This window comes from Cygnus atratus, chromosome 10 (assembly GCF_013377495.2).
Source record: "Cygnus atratus isolate AKBS03 ecotype Queensland, Australia chromosome 10, CAtr_DNAZoo_HiC_assembly, whole genome shotgun sequence".
In the NCBI taxonomy this organism is placed as follows: Eukaryota; Metazoa; Chordata; class Aves; order Anseriformes; family Anatidae; genus Cygnus; species Cygnus atratus.
In genome coordinates, this window is record NC_066371.1 from 4,516,518 (window position 1) to 4,534,018 (window position 17,501).

The following is a 17,501-nucleotide window of genomic DNA, read 5'->3' on the forward strand; positions in this document are numbered from 1 at the left end:
TCCCGAAGTGAAATGTAAAGCCTTTGCCTAAGAAAAAATTAGTAAGGGTCTGCAGCTTGTCAAATCCACCAGTACCCAGCCGCAAAGAGAGGTAAGCGGGTTTGGGGGAGTTTTTGCTGATGTGGCTTGGAAGAAGCCAGCTCGGGGTGGCTGGGCGTCCCAGGGGACGTGTCCGTGCCTCCCTGGCAGCAGGAGGAGGTTGTTTGGGCTCCGGCCCTGGGGACATGGGGAGCACCAGCTGGGGCTGCTGAGCAGACCGAGTGTCCGAGTTTGGAACTGCAGAGAACGCCCTGGTGATGCTCGCTCTGTTGCGTTGTCATCTTCAGCTTGTCTCCTGGCCGGGGCCCGTCTGCTCCTCCGTGCCCTCGCACCTCGGCTGCTCTGCTTTCACAGGAGAAATCAGTTGAGGAAAGTTCGGGCACTGCTTTATGCCCAGGTTAGGAATAGAGTGGTTTGTCAGAAAAGCACTAGTATCCAGCTGGTGCGCTTGTCCTGCGTCCCCAAACCCCCTTTGGTGCCTCCTGTCCTCTTTCTAGTGCCTGAAACCTGCAGCTTCGTTTCGTCAGCCTCCGTGAGGCAGTGGAGCGATCTCAAAGCCCTGGCACTCGGAAGACTGAAGATATTGTTGGCGTAACACAAGTATAATTATCGTCGGTATAATCAACAAGGATTACTGGATTGATTTCTTTTTATTTTTGCCTTCAGATGTTTAAGAAACCCCAAACTTGCATAAGAGTACATAACTTGGTAGCGTTCCGCATTGCTGGAGGCATCCTTCTGGTTGGAGCTCGGCTTCCCTGGAAGAGGCAGGAGCTCGCATACCGGCAGTCTGGGTTATGGGCGCCGTGTTGCCAAACCGTAGGTAGAGCCAGAATCAAAGGATGGCGTCGATGACGCCGCATTGTCCAACAAGATGCCTCTGCGGTTGTGTGTGGCATCTTGGCCGGGGAGCCTGCTGCGGTGGCCGCGGTGCCGGGGAGGAAACATCCGAACCCGGCTGGTTCCTGGGGGTCAGAGGAGCCCCAGCAGCAGGGAGGATGCTGCGAAGCCGTGATCCCGAGCTCGGGAGGTGGTTCTCTTGCACGCGAACTTCTCTGCGGTAAAAAGCTGAAGGAGGTTCGGTCTCCTTGGTGATTTGGGTGAGGGTGAAAGCGGCTTTAATCTTTTTGGCTAGAGACTAAAATGAAGGTACAGCCTTCTTAAAACACCTGGCAGAGAAACGCGTTTCGTACAGGTGTAGTTGCTTTTGTTTTTTTGTCCTGTGTTCTCTTGCAAATGTGCATCCCTTTATTTTTCCTTTGTGTTGTTTTTTTGTTTTGTTTTTTTTTTCCTTCACATACTTAGACCTCCTTTGGAAGTTTTCTTTTCCATCCAGGCACCTGCATTTCAAGTCTCTATCATGCAGATTCGTTTTTCTCTTTAGACATGTGCCATGCTGACAGGCCTAAGGCTAGAACATGCTTTTTATCTGTGAAGGCTTTCTCTTGCACTTTCACTTAGAAAAGGTGATACTTTGAGGCGAGGGCTAGGGGCTGTGCCATGCTGTTGAGAGCCAAGACCCGGCCTGCTCCGTGCTTGAAAATCAGCCTGTTGCAGACTTGTGACTTGGATTTGGGAGTGCTGAAAGGTTTGTATGCCTCAATCAAAGGAAGCAAGGTGTGGATTCAGAAAAAGCCTGCTCGAAGAGTGACTTTTGAGCTTAATTCCAGTATTAACTTTCCCAAAATACAAAAAAAAAAAAACAACTCTCAAGAGACAGAATTTTGGAGGGTTGTGTCCACATGGGAGGGTTGTGTCTGTGTTCTAGCTTTTTTTTTTTTTTTTTTTTAATGCTGGGTTAATATAGAAACAGTGGTCCTGAACATCAAAGGAATCCAGATGAGAAGAGAAATCTAAAAATCATAGGGTATGCATGTACTGAAATTGCATCAGAAGCTCTTTTTGGGAAATTCAGCTTCTTTATTGAATCCTTACGGCATAGGCACTGTGTCTTGCCAGCTTCTGGACTGCCCCAAGAGCCTGTTCGCTGATTCCCACTGTCTTCTGCATTAGCATTGGCTTCTGCGCTCCATTTAGATTTTCTTTAAAGCATTACATAAACAGCCATCGTGTAAATACAAGTGTTTGTAATGGTGCTTTTAAATTAAAAAGACTCTTGGATTCATGCAAGTAGACACATGCTTGCACAAAATAACTTTTGGCTTTCCCCTAACACTTTTCAGAATAATTTAAAGGAAGAAAAGATTTGCAAACAGTTGTAAAAGAGCCATAAAAAACCGTCAAATACCAGACCTTCAGCTAATTGTAAACTGTTTTGCTCTTGGAAGTCATACAACATTGATCTCATAGCTGCTTCGTTAAGAAGGTGCTTCTGTGGTGCACAGGAGCTGCTTGCTCAGGTAGCCATGAGCAAAAATAGCAAGGGATGTTGGCCTTCTGTTCTGGATGCCCAGTGTAAACTGGAATAGCTCCAGGCAGCTGAAGTATTCTGTGTCAGAAAGGGAGGCAAGCATTGCAGGAAGCCGAGTAGAAAGAAGCAGCAGAGCTGAAAACTTCTTTTCTCTTTGGCTGCTTTATCCCTGCAAAGGCACGCGGTCTTGTGGCAGGGTCTTGTGGCAGAGGGGCGTTTCGGAAGGATCCGCAGCACAAGGGGTTGCTGGTATGGATGGCGAGCACCTGTAGGCTTGCTCTGAGACTTCGTGTCCATGTGGAATATATTCCCATCTTCAGTTTTCAAAAAGAGACATGTGAAAAACTTCCCTGGACAGAGAATTGGCCAGCATCCCAGGCCAGCTGGTTAGTTGCATTTTTTTTTTCAGTGTATCAAGGAAGACAGGCGCTCATGGGTCAGCATTTTTTGGTGGGGACCGAAAAGGAAAGTTAGTAGTCCCTTAGACTAGATCAGTGGAAAAACTTTTGTCAGAGCTCAGCTCCAATTCTGCAGTTGTGCGGTGTTTCACTTGAACATGCCTTACTCTTTCCATGGTGTGATTTCACTGTTTCCCTCAGATGCTGCAAATCGGGGTGTCTGCTTCAAGGGAATATTAATAGCAACCTCCTGGGGCTCATCTCTAGCGCATTCACTCTCAGTCTCTCGCCTTTAACTGGCTTCTAAAGCTCTATCATTAAAACTCTCTAAGAAGGGAAATTCTTCCCTTTGTGCATTGGTCAAGCCAATGAATGGTCGCCTGTTATCTGCTCAGTCCACGTCTGAGTCAGGCTGTCAGAGACAGAGCTGGAGTCAAAGGGACTTTATTTCAGGCATCTCCGCTTCCCCTGGGTTAGCCATGGCAAGGATTCTCTTCCCGTCTGTTCCTGAACCAGAAATGTCCTTGTTTAACCAGAGTGGGATTGGGGAGTTTATCTGGCCCAGCCGTTTCCTTTTGGGTTTCCCAGTTTCCTCTCCCTGCAGCAGTCCCGTGCTGATCCCTTACCCCAGCAGTAGGTATGGGCTGTGGCCCCCTTCACAGTGATTCTTCCAGCTCCTAACAAGGGGAGGGTATCCAGAGTGTCACTGCTCACCCTCGGTGAATTTGGGCTTCTCTCTTACATGTCTGGTTGCTGCAAGTCCGAGTCCGGACTGGAAGTTGAACATCTTGCTTTGCAGGTGCTGATGCGCTAGCAGGGAACTGCAGGCAAGGTTAAAATACTGTGAGTGCTTCAAAAAAAAAAATCTCTGAAAAACTGATGTGTGAGTTACCTGGCAGTAGGTGTGAGTTTATCAGTGTGACTTATGTGTGTGCTCTTAATCCCAAGCGCGTGTACATGACTGGTGAGACCAGTCTCGGTAGTGTACCAGCAGTATGGTTTTTTTCCCCACTCCAGAAGTCCCTGCAAACAGGGAGCGAGTCGCCAAACCTTAACGGGGCTTATTTTGCTGCTGATTGTTTGGTACCTACGAGGTACTGAATTGTGGCTGAGAGATGTTAGCAGGTGGCAGTCTTCTTGAGGGTGGATTTCTGTGGCTGGTCAGGGCTGGATGTCAGGACCGCTTCTGGGAAGACTAATTAACCTCAATTTTGTTTGAGTAGGAGCGAGCCAGGCTGCAGGTTTCTGGATTTTGGAGTGTGCTGGTGTCTGGGTGGCCTGTCGGGCTGGGCAGGGTAAGCACCAAGAGCAGGACCCGGGAGAGGACGGGGTGGGCAGGAGGGGGCCCGCAGCGCTGCCATTGGCACCGCACAGCAATGGGCAGGGATCAGGGCACCACTTAGTAATTACTAAGTTTAATTACAGCCCTCTCAGGTGTGCCGGGGATGCTTTCCCTGAGAGCACATCTTGTTTTGTACCAGGGGCTCTCATCTGCTATGTGCTTTCCTTGTACCTGGCAGCCCCCTGGCACTGACTGCTGTCGTGGTGGGGTACTGGGTTCCACAGCGCATCTTCCCGTCCGGTGGTAGAGAATCCAGATACCCTCATCCCAGACCTGGGCTGGCAAAGGCACAGGGTGTGCAGCTTGGCTGAGAGTCCATGAAAGCATGGAAAATGGAGCGTGGACCTCCCCGTGAAATCTCCAGCTGGTGGCTGAACTCCAGCACTGTTTTTTCCCCCCTGTGGCAGCCTCAGTTGGTTGGCGTCCAGATGCTGCCACCGTATGAATATTCAGCGCCAATAAAATATGCACAATACTGCGAGCCTTGCCAGGGTGAGGATCTTGAGGGCTCGATGAACTTTGTAACAGCATTACTCAGTTGTAGGGGCACGACTGATGCAGCAATTGATTTCTGAGTTGAGACTTCACCTTCTTTTGAGCAGAGTTCATCCCTGTTTGCTTTTCATAATAGCGTTATTACACCTCGCTGGCAGCAGGACAAGGGAGAAGCTACCGTGCAGCTTTTCATTCCTCGTGAACTCCTGTGCAGCAATCAATGGTGGTGAACACCAGTCTGCCAGGCCTGAATTTCACGTACCTGATATGTTATCAGCTAGCTATCGTGGCATTAACACTAATGTAAGACTCCTGTTTTAACTCAGAATTTTCCAACAGCTACAGAAGGAAGGCCAAGAGAGTTTCAATATTAAAGAAAAAGGCAAAGGAAAAAAAAAAAAAAAGCAAAGCTATGCTGCTGTATCACGAATACCAAAAATGGATCTTTAAACTTTTTTTTTTCTCTTGATCTACTTTCTGTATGACTCACGAGCCAGGCTCTAAAATGGCCTCCAAACATGCATGCATAATTTGTACATCCACGTGTCTGTGGATGCAGTGCTCTTAAATAGCCCCGAGGCATTGCTCCGTGGTGGCAGAGCAGGGCAGGGGCCAAGGAGTTGGGTCCCAGAAGGGACCTGGCTTGTGTCAGCATCACCTCCCTGATGCCCCTCCACAAGCTTTCAGTGCTGTGCCCCATTCGGCTGCCAACACCAGTGCAAGTGGCTCTTTGCTAGGGGCTAGTTATCTTGGAGAACATCTCTGGTTTGGTTTGGTTTGGTCCCATCCTCCTGAAAAAAAGACGTGGGCTTTCTGCGTGCCAGCTCCTTACCAGTAACTGACTGGATCTGGGAGGCCGAGAGGGCGCCAGGATTTTGGAAAAAGTTACACGTGAAACTATAGAAATGAGGCTGAGAGCACCTCTCGAGCTGAAGGTTACTCGTGGGGCAGTGGGATGTGCAGCACCTTGTCCCGGAGATGAAACCTAAAAATTAAATCTACTTATGTGCTTTTTTTCTTTCAGTGATTCGTGACAGAACTTTTAAAGTGGGCATCTCATCTGTACTTTCGTAGCTTTTGTAAAATAATTAAGATCTATTAAATTTAAAGCCAGCACATGCATGTGTTTGCAGGTGTCCAGGCAGGGTTTGTCACCCCTCAGGAGGGGATGCGCCCACAGGCATGGCGTTATTTCAGAAACTGTGCAGCTGAAGGAATGGATGCCAGTCAGCATCCAGAGTAATGGGTGGCTTTTTTAACAGCCTATGATAATAAACCCCAATTTGAAGGGTTTAGTATGCACGCTGACACCCCTTTCTCTGGAAGTGGCTTGTGTGTGCACAGCGATACTTGGCACGTGTTGGTGCAGTTACTGTTTGTCAGGGGAGGATGGATGTACCTGACATAATAGGAAGGTGTTGATTTGATTAAAATCTGGCTCTATTGTCTGGTAGAAGCCCTGAATCCCCCTTTTACCCTTTCTGCAAACAGAAAGAAGTACAATTTCCATTCGGCATAGATGTTTCCCTTTCATCCCTGAAGCTGATTTTTTTTTTTCCTGCAGCAGTTTTGGTGAAATTATGTATCGCTTGTGATAATTCATTTTAAAAATTCCTGAGCTGTGTGGCGTACTTTCATGAAAATTCATTTAGATAAAATTAGATATTATTGTTTAATGAGGTGGCATTTCAATTTAGACCTTGCATCATGCATATACCAAGAGTTTTTTATGGAATAGTTAGGTTCATTTGAGTAATAAAGGCTGAATCATGGGGGCTTTAATTCTTAATCGCTGTGAGGATTGTTATCTGTGGGATGTGAGCTGTCTTAGTGGTATTCAATCAAGTGTCCACTTAGCCGTGACCAGAAGTAATTGCTCCCAAGTGGGTTGCACAATGACCTGTTAATACTTGCTTTGACCCTGTGACCTTGTCTGCCCCATTGTTTAGGATTTTATAGCAAGCGAGTCTGCATTTCTGTGGGGTCAAGTAGATATCTGAGGTCAAACATTTTCTGATTACTACATAGCATACACTGTAAGTCTGTGGAGTTGTTGCACAGCGATAGTCGCCGCTTCAGAGCAGGACGCGCACAGTTTCCTGAATGCATGTAAACAGTTTAATATTTTACCGAAAGAAGTTCATCTTGTAAATTAGGTATGAATAATACATTTGTAATTACTACTCGTGTCTTTAAACACTTGTGTCTTAATTGGCTTGGGTATTTTTCTAATGTATTTGCGTTTTGTCAGGGAAGTTCACTCTAGCTTGCAGAGATGGAGGGCGAGTGGCATGGCGGGGGGATGGCTGCGTCCCGCTCCCCTCGGGCATGGGGGCTTTGTCTCAGTGCTTCTGGATCGACGAGGGTGGGGAACGCTTCCAAGAGGCCTTTGAGTGCTGGTGTGGACTGTTTTATGTGCCTCTCTCCCAGCCATCCAGAATGAATGAGACCTACTTGTTGATGATAGTAGGGATGTCCCATATTAATTTATTGGCCGTGTTTAAATGTTGCTGAAAATGTGGTCATATTGGGTAGTAATTTGCAGGGGGGCTTGCCGCATTGTGTAGCTGAAAAGCAGTATTTTTCTTAGCAGTGTGTCTGGAAAACAGTGCAGTTGTACAAACAAAGCCTTGATATTGTTTGTAGCACTACTCCCTCTTTTCATGTTGTGTTTACCGAGTTCACTAGCCAAAACACTTCTGCGCACTCTTCAGCCTTGTAGGTCATCTTTGCTCTAAAAAAAACGTATATGCCCATCTCTCCACACAGCATCCTACGGAAAATATTTTGATCTTCATTGCTTCAGCGGGACTGGTGGGATGACACAAAGCAGTTGGATTATGATATAGTTTGGGGACAAACACAGCTAATGTTCGTGTGAGAGAAGCAGACTATAGTCTACTGAGTAAGCAAGAAATGAGTGTGAGAGGGAAAACTATATAGCATATGTGGGGAAAAAAACAAAACAGTGACTCTCTTTCTACTGCCAGGATATTTAAAAACAAACAAACAAGAAAGCATAGCGAAGCAAAACGCGCCTTGCAACCAAGCGAACCCGTGGATTTCTCTTACTATGTGTGAGGCCGTACATGACATTGTTGAGGTCACACATGGATCTCCTCTTGCCCAAATGTCCTCAGGGAGGTTTGTGTCGAGTTCGGGGCAGTTGTCCCCAGCAGGACCTCTGGCACAGGGGAGGAAGATGCTGCTGTGGTTGTAACCTCCATGGGTGATGGGACTGTCTGAGACCACGTCATGGTTGGTACAGGACCTCGTAGGCCTTTTGTGGGTTGACTCTCAAGAGCTCCTTGTTGATTTGAATCTTTACCTTTTAAAACCACACAAAAACTGTGGCCTTTTGTGCCAAACCGTCTCTGAAGCCTTCTGTGCTGTGGGGGTCTGGGCATGGCTAGATTTATGGCAACGCCTCCCTGCGCAGCCTGTTGGCATTCAATCATCTAGGACAGTCCCATTGTCCTCCATGAGCTGATGACAGGTTTCCAGTGCAGGCCACAGCACAGATGTGCAGTTGCATTTCCCCTCTCAGAAACTGTGATCTGAGGCACTCCCGACGTTAAACAGCCCCGGATGCTGTGGCTGTCCTTTGGGCCGTCCACCTCGGCCTTCCCACCACAGCTGTGCTGAGGAGAGGGCCTCCCCTCGGATCTCCTCACGTTCTCTGGAGAATGCAAGTTTGGGAGACTGTGGGGGAGATTAAGGGGTTTGCATCGCATGTTGCTAAAGGCCTGGTTGCCTCGTTGGATGGAGCTGTTCCTCGGGGGCCTGCAGAGAGCCAGGTAAGGTGGCCCAGGTGTCAGGAGCCGTGGTCTCCTCACGCTGCTGAGTGAGGGGGGTGAGACTGGGAGGGCGTGCGCCAGAAATGCAGAAGTTCTCACCAGATGCGTATTTTAGGGTTGACGGTAAGGAAAGAAGTGTATCATCATTCTCTCTTAACAGTTAGTCAGGGCTGGGGCATTTCTTGTAAAGACCCCATGACTAACAGCGCAGTGGGAAGTCCAGAGGGCTTCATGAACTTAATGATGAGGTTTTTCAGTGCCTTCCTTGAGGTAGATGCAATTTTCACAAAAAAAATGTGTTCTCTTTACTCCCCTTTCTGTTAAGAGGGGAAAGAAAAAGTTCATCTTGAAAACCTGAGTATGCAAAGCCTCTCACACGATACACTTCGCTTCCTACCAAGCCTGGGTGCTCTGGGTCCCCATCTACTGGCACTGCCTGCAGCCGAGCGCTGGGAGGGACGTGCTTTTGGTGGAAGGTTCTTGTGCCGAGTCCAGAATAAACACAGCATTTCTTAACTTCTGTAAGGAATGCAAGCAGATGCCACGGAAATGAAAGATCCTGTTTAACACTGATATTGCAACCTTGATCTTTTTTTTTTTTTTTTTTTGAGTTGAAATGTGGGAAAACATCATAAGATGTTGCAGAGGGTTTTTGGAAAGCCTGTGTTTCACACGCGCTCGGGTTTGTGCAATGCCTTTGTAGGTGGTGTGTGGTTTGTGTCAATCATCAGTCAGGTGCTAATGGTGATAGAGCTGCGTGCAGCCTCTGAACCCGACACCTCGCGCACTGATCTTTGCAAACACGTTTGTACAAGCTGGGGGACTGCAGGCTTGTATCCACACTTTCAGACTTCAGGAGAAGGCAGAATACCACTTCTGCAGCATCCTCAGACGTGTTCCTCAGTCCTTCCTTAGCCTTGATACCAATTCAGCCGTTTCATCTTTTCCCCAGCAGACTAAGCAACAGCACAGATTGGCTGTTATAATTAATTTTGTGCAGGAAGCACGAGTGTAATGTTTTGAAACCTCCTGATTTCCTCTCTTGTTAAGGAGGACGCTCCTTGTAGACCTTTACTGGTCTTCCAGTAACGGAAAACATGACACTTTCCATGGGGCTGGATGTGGGTTTGGCAAAGAAATTTTAGGGGATCGGTGTACCTGACTCACCGGATGGAGGTTGTAGCAGCTTTTAAATGAAGTTTGTTGTTGGGGTAATTTGTGCCCATGGCTTTTGTGTTCTTCCTGTTACGACTGGATGCTGCTTGCTGTTCTTCTGAATCCACCACCGAGAGCACGTTATAAGAAAGGGAAACTCCCATGTCAGCCCAGTAATATCAGCGTGTCATGATGACACCATGCACTCTCAGGGCTCTATACCTTCTCTAATTATTTTGTTGATTTTAATTATTTTTTTTTTAAATGCTGTGTATCTATTAGCGTGGTCCTAGAGTGCCTTGCAGAGCTGCTCCTGCCAAACAGTGAGCAGTCCTAAGAGTTGTTAAAACTTTAAATGAGAAGTAGAGGTGCTCGGCAATTCTCAGAAGTGTTCGGCACCTTCCAGGATAGAGCAATTTAGAAAAGAAAAAAAAAAAGAAAAAACACACAACAAAAAACATGAGATGTAGTTATGCAAATTATGACCTTTAAATGCATTTTATATTTGGATTGAAGTTGCTAACGCATTCTTTCCAAGTTCTGTTTTCCAGCATGATTCTGCTTTGGGTGCTTCTCTTTGTATCAGTGGAGCGGAGCGGTGCCTTCCCGCGGAGGGAAAGCAGGACACGGTGCCTCCGAAAAGCAGCCACCGCCCTCTGGGACGGGCAGCGCATCAGTTAGCGAGGAGTCTGAATAGGTGGATTTTAATTTCTCTGGAGGGTCTGACCATGTTAACTAGATGGCAGATTCCTCATTAGCTAGATGGATTAAAATTTGTATCATGGCTGATGCCTATCCTGACTAATACGTGTAAGTAACAGCTCGTTCTACTAGAGCTGTTGGACGTGGCTTGGGTGGAGGAGAGGAATTGGCTTCTGCAGAGGATATTTGCAGAAAGTCACATTTCCACCATATGTTAGCAGGAGTCTCTTTGGATGCAGGTTTTGGATAGAGTCCCCTGTGTTGCTGTAATCTGGTTTGTCCTTTTTCTACCACTAGTTCTGAATCATACCAACTACTTGGACTCTTGTGCGTGTTTCCTTGAAGGACAGTGGGAATATTTCTGCTGGCTCAGCTGCCTTTCACCTATTATTTCATCTCGATGAAGAAGTAAGGTCTAGGGGACTGAAGGAGAAATTTTGTGTCTGTCAGAAGCGAGAAGGGCTGCAAAAAAAATCCCAAATTTCTGCCCAATTAAAAAAAAAAAGAAAAGTTACCACAAACCTCATCAATCCTGATTTAGGTCTGGCTTTTGACAAATCATTATGTGGGAAGGGAAATATCCCTTTAATTTTTAATAGCTTTGCAGTGAAGTTTTATTAGGCAATAATCTGGTTCCTGAGTGGATAAAAGATAAGGTTGAGGGCCAAGTAATTTTTTCCCCTCCTGTGCAACTGGGAAAGGGAGAGAGGGGTCATGGTGAGACGGCTGCCTTACGAAACTCAAAGCAGCATCCTTCTCTGTGCCACAAGCATACAAAATGCTTCCAAATGGATATTTACAACATAAATATGTTCAGGATGTGGGTAGCGAGAGAAGTGTGGGAATAGACGCGAAGGTGCATGGGAGTGGGGATGCGAAGGGGGAGGTGTGAAGAGAGCCAGGAGAGTGTGATGCACATTTTGCAGATAACTTCTCTTCGTGTGCCTCCTTCCAGAGCCTGGGTGTGGACTTCCTTCTCCTACCAGTGTATCCTGGGGTTTTCTGTGCAGCACAGTGAGGTTCTCGTACCCATCTGTTGGCTAATGTCACCGCATCATTATTTCCCAAATAGTTTTATTGTCAGGGAACAGCAGCTAGTAAGGCTGGAGGAGTCAAGTAGCTCCATTTGTAGTTTTCTTCATTGTGGTTGGTGTTTCCTGAAGTATTTCTCAGGCACCGCATGCAGTAGACATTTCACTGGCACTTAATAAAGCAGTATAGGGCGCTCCTCGATAATATAATCCTTATGCCAGCCCGGTTGCTAAACCCATGAGTCCCTCAGGCAGTAGTAGACAACTACTCTTGGCGTTGTTGCTTGTTTTACTGTTGTCTCGGATGACTAGGCAGCGTTTCTGTGATTTTAAGGCAGCGTGTTATTGCCAGTATCTGGGATGAAATTACCACTTACAGATGTAGAGGTGAAAATCTGACTCCCTTCGGCTGCTGAGCAGCACCGAGCATCGCTGGCTCGGGGGAGGCTGGCGGCGTGGAGCACCTACGGTGCGCGGGTCGTTTCGGCTTGCACTGAGTACCAGGAATAAGCATCTGGCCCCTTCTTGTCTTTTTTTTTTTTAACATCTGCTTGCCTGATTGTTTTCTTTTTTTTTTTTTTTTTTTTTTTTCCTGTGGCTCTTTTAATTTGTGGTGAATGTGTATTTAATGTAAGTAAGATGTTAGCTTCTGTCTAGTTTTTCAGCAAGCATTCCAGTAATTACTGGAGTACCTTTGAATGCTACAGCTGCTATTTCTAAGTTAAGGAATCACATTTTCCAAGTGTTTATAACTGAATTCACATGGGTAAAACTTGGCATTCAGATTGCCGGCCCACATATCTTATTTTGTCTTGATCCTTTATGTGAGCATATCAGCTTTGTGTTTGATTAAATGGTAAAAACGGCTTCTCGCTGCTTTGGGTGGGCTTGGAGTAATACTGCTTTGTGGAACTGTTTTAATTAAGGAAAGAAATAAATACTGATGTGGGCCTTGAAATTATTTGTTTGTAGTTACTACTGTGGGATGGTGTCTTTTATTTAATTATTATTTATTTTTTCCTCTTCTCTCTGTCCTCCTTACCCTTTAATACTGTGAGGGAGTTGCTCTTGTTTTAACGTTACTTGTTGGTATCTCTGTGAGGAGCTCCTCACAACGTGGTTTGATTCCTTCTCTGCTGATGGCAGGAAATGCCTTCGTGCCAGAGGATGCTGGCCGAGGCCAGGCTTCCCCCCTCACCCGCAGCAATATTAACTTGGCTTTTCCAAGTGCTCCTGGAGAGCAATGTGCCCGGTTCCTGTTGACTGGGGGGGGGGTTGAAGAAAAAAAAAAAAAAAAAAAAAGCTATGATATTTAAAATTCCCCCCGTTTTTTTCTTTGCAAATCCCAGCATTATGTCTGCAGGCTTGTGGTGACCTCTGGATTGGCTGCACCGGCAGCAGCGCTGTGGTTTGCGCTGTTTGAAAGCGCGGTGCTGGTTTTGAGGGTGTCCCAGTGCTGCCATCGCAGCTCCAGCCCCATCGGTGCTCTGCATCACCAAGTGGCTGACTCGCTCTCTTTCTCTCTTTCTCCCCCTTTTTTCTTCTTAGGCTGTGAAGTCTGGTCCGGTGGAAATACGATTCTTGCATTGCCACGTCCAGAGACATATATTTTACTTTTGAAACTCTTTTCTGACACTTAAAAGCTGAAAAGTAATGAGCAAAAAAAATATATATAGGAAGAGTTGTGAAATTTGACCTCCAAATATACAGAGTAGATGTGAAAACAGAGGTTTTCTCTGGAGGAAATAAGGTACATTGTGCGGTTTGTTTCTACGGGCAGGTACGCTAAATGTAGGGCAGAGGAGTGGAACAATGAACCTAAATTGATGGAGCTGGCAGAGCTGAGTACTTCAGTAAGTTATATTATTTGGTAACAGGAATTTTGTGAAAAGCCTTAGTCTTCCAATAAAAGTCTGAGAATACTGCCGTTCTTAATTAACTACCAATATTAATTTATGTCACTGTTATTGACAACAGTTTTGCTCACACTTTAATATTTGAGCTGCTTAACTCTTCATTGTGGCAAATGTCACTTTAATAGGACACATGAAATGATGTTCCACAAGTAATTATGCTTTAATTACAATTCGGGAGAGAAATATATCCGAAATCAGGAGAGAGATGCTGGATTTGGTCCTGAGCTCAGATTTTGTTGGCGTAGGGCTTGCAGTTACTGATGTCTCTGGGCTCTGGGGTGTCCCCTGCACTTTGCCCAGCACTTACCTGGGTCCCAGAGAAGTGTGTGTGAGTGTGGGGACAGATTTCTTGATCAGGGTCACACGTGGTTGGAGCTGATGGTGGGGTTGAACAAACGACTGTCCCACGAGGCGTTTGTGGGGCTGCCCGTGCCCGACACGAGCAGAATATAACCCCAAACATGCTTCTTGCTCCTCTGTGCAATAGCCTTGTGCGGCGTGTACGGGTGGGCTCCTCGGCCCGTGGCCAGGACCTGCAGGTGAAGCATCCAGACAGGGCTGTGGATTTTGGCTTAGCCCTCCTCGGCGTTTCAAGAGCCGCTTAAACTCAAGGAATCCGTCCCTCTGGAATTCAGTAAACTCACCGAGCCCCGCAGGTCTGCCTCTCCATCGGTGTGCTCCCGCCTGCTCGCCGTCTTTGCTGCGGTGCCGGCAGAGCCGCTGGCGTGTCGGGGGGACAGCTCTGTGATTGATGGCACCGCTCGTGGGCTTGCCGTCGGGAGCTCCTTATCAGCCGCCCCGCGAAGCCCCCGCGGCCGTGCGCGGAGCGTGGCGGCGGGGGAAACGCCGCCCTCCTCGCCCAGGAGTTAGGGCAGGTCGGCCGGCTGCTCTGTGGTTTGTTGTGTCTGGTTTGGTTCCTACTTTTCAAGTTGCAGTTGTATTTGGTCATTTGAGGCTTATTTTCACAGTCTGGCCAAGCCAGCAGGATCCCCGTGCGCTGCAGGGGAACATAAAACATCAGCCTTTAAGCTGGAGTGCTCAGCAGATAAGGATTTTAAGTCTCTTGCATCGTGCACTGTGTCTTACGGGCTTATTTAGTATACTCCATTTGATTTAATTTAGATACTGAATAAGGAGAAGCACTTCAGTAGCCAGAAAAAAGTATCGCCTCTTCTTTCCCCGTTTCCTAACAGACAAAATGGCTGGAAGGGCTGATTTGGGCTGGGATTACATCGATTTCATTGTAAAAAGTAACAGGGTGTTTTCAAACCGCTTAAAAACCACGTTACGCTCTATCTGTACTGCTAAGTTCTCAAAAAGCAGGCAAGAATCCATTGGGCTTTTGTTTTATTTTTGCTTTTCCGTGACTGAACGTAAAGAATAACTCGTGGACCTTTGCAAAGGTTAGGAAGTTACACAATCTGCCCGTCGGTGGCCGGTGGCTCTGCCAGCGCTCTCCCCCTTCCCATAAACACAAACGAGAACTGTGACCGGGCTGCTACACGTCAGCATGCGTGCTGATGGGGAGACGTTTGTCTTGCTGAAAGGTTTGGGTTTGCTGCTCGTTCGCGTTGGCAGAGCGGAGAGCTGCCTGGGAGCAGGAGGGGACGGAGGGCAAGTGCGGGGACGCCGCTCGCCCGTGGTGGCGCGGTCGGGGTGGCCCCGCTGCTGGGGCGATGACGAGCGGCTCCTGGCTGCACACAGCGTGGATGGGAAGGAGAAGGAACAGAAAACCCATCCTATTGCCTCTTACCGAGGCAATAGGATGAGCGAAGTCTCCCCGTGGTGAAGGCAGCGTGCCTGGGAGGTTTGAGGAGTCAATGGGGTTGTTTGCGTCACCGCCTGGCCGTGGTACACGTGGGGTTCATTTCTGTGTGCCCTTCGCTGAATGCCTCCCAAGCAACGCTGCAAAAAATGCATTTGGATGCTGGTCAATCTGCACGCTCAGATAACCGTTTATTTGAGAATATTAATTATTGCATGAGTCTGCACTGCTATGGAGTAATGGCAGTTGGGCATTCTCTCAGCCAGTGGCAGCCTGGAGGATCTTCAGAGTGGGTGAAAATCATCCCAGAAGTATGTTTAAAAAAAGACAGGGAGGAAAAAAAAAAAAAAAAGGAAAGAAAAGCAGGCCTCCCAAAAGCTGTGGTGGAACCCAGTATTAGCAAATGCTTCTAGGAAGTTTGACTGAGAGCCATATGGCAGTGTGGAGAGTATTATCCGCTGCTCCAAAAGTTGGTCTCTGAATCAGCCTATTGACTTCAACAGCACTTAATCATGTGTTTTAGTTCTCCTTTGAAAAGGGTTGCATTCCTGAATCATGTCCTCTGATTTTAACCACTAGACGGTACTTTGTTTTGTGGTAGCAGACAAGTCCAGTCATATTTCTGTGACTAAGTGTGCAAGTTTTGACTGCACCGCTGGTGAAGTATGCTGGTGAATATTCTTCCTCTTATCGAAATCTAAACGCGTGCCGCTGTCCTTGATTTTTGGGCTGAAATTCGGTGTCTTCTGTGATGCAGCTGGTGGGACACGGCAGGATACTGTGCAATTTTACACACTCATCTGCAGAGTGATGCGGATGCTGCCTGCTGCGTGTGATGTAAATAAACACGGGGGAAACCAGTGAGCTCAAAATACTGCCCTGAATTGTGCTTTCAAAAGCCCCGAGTGGCGTTGGCGGTGATTGAATCCATCCGTTAAAACAAGAACCAGTTGTGCCAGGCCAAACCGGGGTTGCGTTTGGATGCTGCACTACATGCTGGATGCTCGCGGGTTGCTGTGCTGCGTCAGGGATGAACTGCACTCCACCTTTGTTTTGGGCCGCTCTGCTGGGCAAGCGGCTAGCAAGGAAAAGAGGGGGAAATCAGGTGAGATTGCAATTTACTGCAGCTGTTAGGGATTTAAATCAGCGAGGTGTCAGCCCCTCGCTGCTCTGAAGTGAGGCTGGGAGGCAGCTGGGCACTCCGGGTATGTGCTTAGCCCTGCAGCACCTCGAGGGAGGAGGAGGAGGAGGAGGAGGAGGATGCTTGCTGGGATGTGCCAAACTTTTCTGCTGGACAAAAGAGCACGTATATTGCTCTGCTGGGGAGGTGTGAAAGCAATGGGTGGGTTTGTGCCTCTTTGGGGATGTACCAGGCTGTGACCACCGTGTCCCTGTCCCGGTGCCGCTGCACGCGCAGAGCTGATGGACGCGGCCCGTGGGCTGCAGAGGTAGGATGCGGACGGCAGCGCAGTCCAGGTGAGCGTCGTTCCCGGCTGCCCGTGGTCTTTCCTCTCTGTGGGCTGAAAGAGGGAGTCCCCAGCACTTCTTGCTGCAGTCTGTCCCCCGTTAAAATGGGCAGCCCCTGTGCTGCTACCTGACCTGGCACGCAGAGGGGACAAAACGCCGTCCCAGCCGGTTACGGGGAGAGGGCGGCTGTGCTTCGCTTCGGGCCATGCCAGTCGTTGTGTTTCAGCAGAATTTTTTGTCTCACCTTTGTGTTTTTACAGCTAAAGCGCTTTTTACTTCCCAACTTTCAACATCTGGAATTCGGTTTCGGTTTATTAAAAAAAAAAAAAAAATCAGAATCTGCAGTCTGCATGAAACACTGATGGCGTTGCGCTTGCCCGCGGTTTTTTAGCTTTAATTTTGTATCTTTCCTAAATGCCGCAAGTCCGAAGTAGCTGCACGTTCAGTAGCTGCTGTTTTCTTCTTTGGCTTAGCCTTAACCATTTATTTTTTGGATTATTTTTCCCCTTAGACACTTTTCTAATTGGGGATAATACCAACCTGATTAATCAAATTAAGCAGGAGAGCGAAGTGGCTGATGCACGAAGCCGTGTGGAGCTGCTGTCAGTGCAGCCAGGTTGTCTTGCTGGAGCTGCTGCTGCTGAGTGGGCCTCTCAGGCTTTTTTTTTTTCCTTTTTTTTTTTTTTTTTTTTAATAAGGTACTGTGTAGATCCCATTGACTTCAATTGTTGATTGGGATGCCTGACAGCCGGGAAATTAAGCCCCTTCTTTGTGACCGAGTTGAAGGCCAGATTTTGAAGGATTTTCAAATGCTTAGCACCAATAATTGGTGTTAGGTATTTTTTGGAAAAAGTTCAATTCTCATTTGGACATCTAAATAGGGGTGAGAGATTATGATACTTGTAGCGACTGGTGTTACTGGGATATGATGAAGGTTTTTCTGCAGAACCTGGCACCAAACGAGCTAGTTATTTTCCTGTCAAAATAAGAGCTTTGTTCTTTTGCGTTCCTACTGTATTTGCC

At 47.4% G+C, this 17,501-nt stretch overlaps 1 protein-coding gene across 16 annotated transcripts in view; it reads left to right on the forward strand.

Moving 5' to 3' along the window:
• FOXP1 (forkhead box P1) overlaps nucleotides 1-17,501 on the forward strand; it is a 370,718-nt gene that overhangs the window by 20,837 nt on the left and 332,380 nt on the right. Inside the window, exon 1 of one of the 16 annotated variants that reach the window (XM_050712853.1) lies at nucleotides 16,389-16,487. The exons of the other annotated variants lie outside the window; for them this stretch is intronic. The gene's annotated coding sequence lies outside the window, so the exon portion shown is untranslated. Of the gene's footprint in view, nucleotides 1-16,388; nucleotides 16,488-17,501 lie in introns of those variants that run through there. 16 annotated transcript variants of the gene reach the window in all.